This window comes from Neomonachus schauinslandi, chromosome 15 (genome assembly GCF_002201575.2).
Source record: "Neomonachus schauinslandi chromosome 15, ASM220157v2, whole genome shotgun sequence".
NCBI lineage: Eukaryota > Metazoa > Chordata > Mammalia > Carnivora > Phocidae > Neomonachus > Neomonachus schauinslandi.
In genome coordinates, this window is record NC_058417.1 from 18,265,524 (window position 1) to 18,272,976 (window position 7,453).

Consider the following 7,453-nt stretch of genomic DNA (forward strand, 5'->3'; position numbering starts at 1 on the left):
CCGGTGCCTTTTGGAGGGCTGGAGTGCAATAATTATACGGAGAGGTGTGGGAATTAGCTGATCTGATCCCAGCCCAATGGATTAGAAGTAGCCAGGAAGAGGGGGAGACCAGTTAGGCTCCTGTAGGATTTGGGGTGCTTCTTGAACTCTAACTTGCAAACGAATCTCCTGGAGATCTTATTAAAGTGCAGATCTCAGATTCCCTAGGGTTAGGTCAGGGCCTGAGACTGCATTTCTAACAAGCTATGGAATGACGCCAAATGCTGCCAGTTCCCAGATCATTGTTTGAGTACCAAGGCTCCAAACAACAGACAACGGTGGCTTGGACCAGCTTGGTGGTGGAATGGAGAGAAGAAGGTGGATTCAAGAGATAGGCTGGGGAGAGAATTGACAGGACTTCCTGAAGGACCTATGCAGAACTAGGGAAAGGAGAATCAAGGACAACTTCTGGGTTCATGGCATTGGGAACTGGGGGTTGCTGGTACCATTTATTGACACAGGGCAGGGATGGGTTTTTTTGGGGGGTGGAAACTGTGTTGGGGAGGGATCAAAAACTCAAGGCCATGGAATTGCAAATACTATGCTTTATCTCCTTTCTCTGCATGAGAAATGCCTCCAGGAGGCACGCAGGACATGGATGATCTGTTCTCCGAGCTTGGGTTGCTGACAACAATCTTTGCTTTTGTAGGTCCAATCTGGCAAGTGTTAAAGGCTTAATAAATAACCAACTTTGTAAATGAGGTCCAGGACTCACCAGCAAACTCCCCTTCTCTGCCTCTCACACGTTCAACACACACCTCCCCCAATTAGCACCAGCAACGACCATAACACTTAAACCAGTTGAATCTAGGCTCTAGCTATGGGAATCTTCCAAACTCCTCAGCATGTCGTCAATATGAACAAGCAGAGTTGCTTGCATGTTGCAGTTTTGTTTTTGTTTTTGTTTTTGTTTTTAAAGATTTTATTTATTTGATAGAGAGAGACACAGTGAGAGAAGGAACACAAGCAGGGGGGGTGAGAGAGGGAGAAGCAGGCTTCCCGCCGAGCAGGGAGCCCGATGCGGGGCTCGATCCCAGGACTTCGGGATCATGACCTGAGCTGAAGGCAGACACTTAACGACTGAGCCACCCAGGCGCCCCTGTTGCAGTTTTTTTTTATTTATTTATTTGTCAGAGAGATAGAGGGAGAGAGAGTGAGCACAAGCAGGGGGAGCGGCAGGGAGAGGGAGAGGGAGAAGCAGACTCCCCACTGAGCAGGGAGCCCAACTCGGGGCTCCATGCCAGGACCCCGGGATCATGACCTGAGCTGAAGGCAGACGCCCAACCAACTGAACCACCCAAGTGCCCCTATATTGTAGTTTCTAATAAATAATATAATGTGCAGAGTTAAGGGTATTTTTGGACAAACATTTATTTGTTTGTTTATTTTTTATTTTATTTTATTATTTTTTTAAGATTTTATTTATTTATTTGACAGAGAGCAACACAGCGAGAGAGGGAACACAAGCAGGGGGAGTGGGAGAGGGAGAAGCAGGCTTCCCACCGAGCAGGGAGCCCCATGTGGGGCTCGATCCCAAGACCCTGGAATCATGACCTAAGCCGAAGGCAGATGCTTAACGACAGAGCTACCCAGGCGCCCCTTTTTTGTTTATTTTTAAGTAATCTCTCTGCCCAATGCGGGGCTTGAACTCACGATCCCAAGATCAAGAGTCGCACACCCTACTGACTGAGCCAGCCAGGCTCTCCAACAAATATTTATTTTACAAAGGAGAAGAAATTATCTTTGTGCCAGGCACTCTGTTAGGTTCTTTTACAAACATTATCTTATTCAGTAGCTACAACAATTCTTCCAAATAGGTTCTGCTCTTCCTATTTTCATGTATGAGGAAGGTGAGGCCCAGAGGGATAAATAATTTGCTCAAGGTCACACACAGCCAGTTGGAACTTGAACCCATGTCAGCCTCAGTCCAAAGTCCAAGGTCTTTTTACCTTGCTCTGGGCTCCCGGTTCCAGGCTCTGGGCCATGTGCTGAGTGGGATGCACAGAACTTCAGAAAACATCATTCCAACCCTGGAGGATTCATCTCAGTGGGGAGAGAAGTCCATCATGCAAGCACTCTTGACATGTGGCCTTGCATGGGGAGTTTGGTGCAGTGTCATTGGAAATAGCCCTTCAGCGTCAGGGTGAGGGAGGCTCAGCAGTCTTCCAGAGAAGGTAGGGCTTGAAACCACGCATGTGAGAATGTTAGAACCTGGAGAGAGAGGTGAACCTCCCAGGCAGCCGTTCCTGTGGGGACCGACACAAGCCAGGCAAGGAGGCAGCCTCTTGCTAGCAGGTTTTCCTCTGCTCTTTCCACCACTAAAATCCAACCTGGTTTTTCCAGGCCCAGGTTAAGGAATGCGAGACTCCTTTAGGCCGAAATAGGTGTCCACTTCCCACTCCGTCTTGACACCCCGTGATTATTTCTATCACTGCTATTGCTACATTAAATGATTGTTTGGCATGTTTCCTTCTTGAGGTCAGGGACTTGGCTTCATGCACCCGTGAATCCCCAGAGACAAGACAGTGCCTGGCACATAATGGGTACTTGAAAAAAAAGATTTCTGGACTAACTGAATACTTTTCATGATGGTTTTCCTCTCCTCGGCACCTCCTTGTTATTTGGTTTGTATCATTCTGTTTTGGTTGGGATATACCTGAAACAGCAAAGGTTAATATATCAGTGATTTTTAAAAAAGATTTTATTTATTTATTTGTCAGAGAGAGAGAAAGCGAGCACAAGCAGGGGGAGCGGCAGGCAGAGGGAAAAGCAGGCTCCCTGCTGAGCAAGGAGCCCAACGCCGGGCTCAATCCCAGGACCCCGGGATCATGACCTGAGCCAAAGGCAGACACTCAACCGGCCGAGCCATCCAGGTGTCCCTATATCAGTGATTTCAATAACATAGTGTATTGCTTCTATGGAGGAATAAGAGTAGAAGGGTCCAAAGTGCTGCAGAGCCTTTGCAAGGTAGGCAGTCCAGGATCCTGCTAGCCAGTAGCTCTGTTCCTCTCTCTCCACTCCCCTCCCCCCCCCCGCCCCCGTACACACCTTTCATTTGCAGAGTTGAAGGTGGCTCACTACCACATCTTCATTCTAGCCCGCAGGAAGGGGTGAAGAGGGAAGGGAAGACAGGCTGCTTTCTTTTTAAAGATGCAACCTGAAAAGAGAACACATCACATCCATTCAGGTCCCATTCTTGGGACCTAGTCGTGGGGCCAGAGCTGGCTACAAGGTGGTCTGGGCAACCACCAAAGACCCCATTTCTATGACCAGAGAAGGAGAGAGCAGATGTGGGGCTTGGGGAGGGCAGGGATTGGTGGCAGAGTCTGCTTCTTTCTTTTCCTACCCTGCCCTGTCGTAGGTGTCCAGATAGTTCCATATGATATGCTTGACCTATTTTTTTTTTCTTTCCAAGGTACATTGACTATTGAATTACTTGCAATTGTCCAATGTGTGGTCATCTTATCTGTCCTCTGAGGGCATGAGTTCTTTAATCTGTATCTTGCACACCCTTGATCTTAAAGCATGCTTTGTACCTAGATAGTCAATCAATAGTGCTGAATGAATACATGGGTGAAGGAGAGAAGACCTTTTTCATTATGCCATTACCTACTCTCTGTGGAGTGGGATTTATCAATTGCATTGAGCTAAGGGCACAAATCAGCATTATCCACGTTGAGGACTCACAAAATGGTGGAGCAGAGAGGGACATAAACCTCCTCTTGCCTGCCCTCTCTGGTGATGCACTTGAGCCAGGGAGAGTCGGATCTGAGTCTAGGTGGCTTTACTCCCAGGACACATGTCACAATGTCAACTGTATCACCACCATCTTCTCTCCTTCGCCTCTGGCTCTCCTTCCTAAGGAGGACCCACTCTCCCCTTCATAATTTTAGAAGCACATCTTTTGAGTTAGAACGCAAATATTTGGAGGGAAAAGGAAAACAGTCACGAAGATCAGCATTTTCTAAGGGGTCCTGAAACTGCCCTCCCTCTACATTTTGGTCATCTGGTTTCCGTGTAGAGGTGGAAATTGCTCCTACGCCTTATGAAACTGGGTTACATTTTGACGATGCCAGGTCCAGCTGGCCCCGCGAGGTCTGTTACCATGGCAAACAGTAAGGTCACCTTGTGATTACCCGCTTGACCTGAGCTTGTTATGTCTAGACACTCACACCGAGGGCAACATAACCCAGGAAATCAGAAACGCATAGATCCGCCCTGATTTCTGGTTTGTCACATTTTCTCCAGCCCTCCTGGACCAGGACAGGCTTTCCAGTTCTTTCATATTCATATCTGGCATTTCCTTGCTCTGGCTCTCCTGGGGCTGGGCTGCTTTCAGCGGATGCTGCCCTTCCCTCCCCCAACCCAGGAAGGGCCCTGGCCTCTATGACAGCAAATCCATTGCACCACTTAGGTTTAATTAGGGCACAATGACGGATGATTAGTTTACACATCAAAGCACTGAGACAACTCAACAAACTGGCTCCATCCCAAAGCCCAGCACAGGAGCTGGCCTTGAACTCCGAGGCTCCGCCCGCGGGGGCTGGGGAGCTGGCGATGAAAGCTCAGGAGCCCCATGCAGAGGTGCACAGAAGGAGTTCTATTTCTCAAGTGAAGAAATGGATCCCAGCTGTTTCCAACCCTAATTGTGCTGCTGCACCCCTCTTCACCTTGGCTCTCCCTCTCCAAGCTCTCTCTTGGCTGCCGCTTACAGCTCCCGGGTAGTCGGCTTACAGTTACCTGGGGGTTGACGATCAATCCATGAGTTACCCGAGCCCTTGGCTAATTCTCTTCTCTCCGCTGTTACCCTCCAGGTGGGATTTTGACTGTTCATGGCGACACCTACCAAGGAATGAGAGAGAAAGCGTCAACCCAGGACACTTGGCTACCGGCTGGTGATTTTTTTTTGTTTGAGGTTTGATGGAGGAAAGAGATAGAAAGAGTAAATTGCAATGAGGTAAATCAGTTCTCTCTGGGTCTCCTTCATGCACACGCTCCCCATTCCTTGGATGACCGAGAGCCAGGCGAACCCAGGAGAGCACTAGGCATGACACTGTCTTGGCCTGTGTTACATATTTCAGACCTCTTCGTGTCATGCTGGAGCCCTGGAGAAGCTGACAGCAAAGGTTCTTCTGGCTCAAAAGCCCAGTCTGTTCATACTAACAACCACTCGATTCAGCGATAAACGAAACAGACAAAAACCCCTGGAAGTCCACCCGGTAGTTGAACTGAATTGACCCTCCCGGTCCGCACACATGCTCATCGAAACAACTGGCCTGTCCCGCTTCAGGGTCATGGTGGCAAGTCAGTGGCAGAGTGGACCCTGGAATCTAGGTCTTCCTTCGTGGCCCTTATCCCTCAGGACTATGGGATCTTTCTAATTATTGGAAGAAAATGGGGCTGTGGCCACACACAAATCTCATGAAACACAAGGCTCAGACCCCTCCCCTGAACAATGGATGGAGACGCAGTGCCTGGCAGGATTCTTGTTTTCTCGCTGTGGGCCTTGGGGGGCGAGCGGGCATCAGCTTCGCCGCTGTGATGTGGGCCGACAGATGAATGCTGGCTGCCTCTAGCACAGGACAGTGGGCGGGAGCTGTACTGGGTTCAGAATGCTGTAAGCAAAGCACTTCAGAAGGAGGATGATGCTGCATTATTAGCATAAACCAGGAACCTATTGATCTGGCTGATTAGAGAAACTTCCAGGGCACGGGGGTAATTAGCACAATTTACAGAGTAGTGGTTATCAGCTTCATTGCTTAATTAACAATGTAAATATCTTCCTAAATGACATTTTATAATCACGATCAGATCCTCTAGCATTTGCCCTGTTCGCTGCTAATTCCTTCCCAGATGTACGGATAGCTGCCTTTTTTTCCATGCCTAACATAACTTCGCTGCATCACATACGGTAAAGCAATTGTCCATGGCCCACATCTCTTTTGTATCTTACTAGGGGTCTATTCTGCCTTCCACTTTCCAGCGCAAAATATACAGTCTGCCAATTGAATTGCCAATTAAAAGTACTTAATTAGACATGAAAGGGGAGTTCTGTCATGTTCTGGATTCTGAACTATTTTTTATTTATGTGCTTAGCAGGATAAGTCATCTTAAATTAGCATCACATTTTTCCCTCTGAAGAGCATGTGAGAAATGAGGCTATTAGGAGGAGAGGTTTAACACAATATTTGTGTACACTAGTCATGGCTGCAGAGAATCAGCCCAAACGCGTATGTTGCTTTGGCAAGCAGGGTTACTCTTCATATTCATTTTATTGCCTTATCATTTCTTGTTGAATTAATGTTTGCAAAAGAATATTTGGCCTGCCTAATCAAGCATATGTGCGGGGAAACTGATTGTTTTATTTACTTATTTTTTTACTTTAAATCTGTCTATTCTTTTGAGCACCCAGGCCATACTAAAAGATTATTGTTCCATGTCTAAGTTCCAAATGTCATACACACAAATTCAAATCTTTATGGAGCCCTCGGGGTGGAAAGTTCAGAGGCTCATAACCTCCCCTGGAAAGATGCCCCGAAAGCTTTCCATTACTGGAGGCCTGATGATTTCAGCTGGTGGATTATTATTCACTTCTGATCTTTTTGCTCCCACCAACTGCCTGGTGGCCAACACAGTTACACATCAACAAAGTATGTGGAAAGGGCATTTCGTCCAAACCTGTGCATATTACGTTGGGAAAATGGTAGGGCAAAAATGAATTTTGGAGGAATTTGCTGTGGGTTTTAATTAACCGTCTTGCCCTTGTTCCCCATTATCATTGATTTGTGTGATAAGTGCCAATTATATGTGTCATAAGTATACTTCTTTTTGCTGAAGACAAGAGATCTTATGTGTGATGCAAATAAGGGTTCTCAGAATGCTAATTTTGTAATGAGCCAATGCATTCTTCAAGGAGTTTATAGTCTAGAGGGGGAATAAAACATGTGCATAAATAATTATAATGCAAAGTAGGAAACTGGTGTGTCATGAGACAGTACAGAAAGAATTATGGCCAAAAGAGGGTGGAGAAATAAATTATAGTTGAGAGATTCAGGAAGGCCCGCTTGAAGGTTGGGAAAAATTGGCATAAAAGCAAATTGAGAGTATCGGGTGTGGTTTCCAGACAAGGGGAACAGCAGGAAGAAAACACAGAGGTGGGATAGCATGAAATTTAAATGAAGAACAAGATGTTTACTATAGCCATTCCAGGAAGAATACGAAGGAAAGCCCCGCAGATAATGCTGTGCAGGGAGGACAGGGCTCCACCATGCAAAACCTAGAATCCACACTGCTTTCTGTAGACAGGGGACTGACAATTTTTTTTTTTTTTTTTAAGGGCCAGCGAGTAAATATTATAGGCTTTGGGGGACATGCGGTCTCCCTCCCATCTAACTCAACTCTGCCATTGTAGCCC